A 663-nucleotide genomic window follows, 5' to 3' on the forward strand; every position below is an offset into this window, starting at 1 on the left:
GCTAAAGAGGTCAGTTGTCTGTCTGTACGGTACATACACCTTGTCTTGTCTACAGAGTTCGGTCGTCTATCTGTACGGTACATACACCTTGTACTGACTACAGAGGTCGGTCGTCTGTCTGTACGGTACATACACCTTGTACTGACTACAGAGGTCGGTCGTCTGTCACTACGGTACATACACCTTGTCTTGACTACAGAAGTCGGTCGTCTATCTGTCCGGTACATAACCTTGTCTTGACTACAGAGGTCGGTCGTCTATTTGTACGGTACATACACCTTGTCTTGACTACAGGGGTCGGTCGTCTGTCTGTACGGTACATACACCTTGTCTTGCCTACAGAGTTCGGTCGTCTATCTGTACGGTACATACTCCTTGTACTGACTACAGAGGTCGGTCGTCTATCTGTACGGAACATACACCTTGTCTTGACTACAGAGGTCGGTCGTCTATTTGTACAGTACATACACATTGTACTAACTACAGAGGTCGGTCGTCTGTCTGTACGGTACATACACTTTCTACTGACTGTAGAGGTCGGTCGTCTATCTGTACGGTACATATACCTTGTCTTGACTACAGAGGTCGGTCGTCGTTTTATACGGTACATACACCTTTTACTGACTACAGAGGTCGGGCGTCTGTCTGTACGGTACGTACACA

Source organism: Mizuhopecten yessoensis, unplaced genomic scaffold, assembly GCF_002113885.1.
Source record: "Mizuhopecten yessoensis strain PY_sf001 unplaced genomic scaffold, ASM211388v2 scaffold3767, whole genome shotgun sequence".
NCBI classification, from domain to species: Eukaryota; Metazoa; Mollusca; class Bivalvia; order Pectinida; family Pectinidae; genus Mizuhopecten; species Mizuhopecten yessoensis.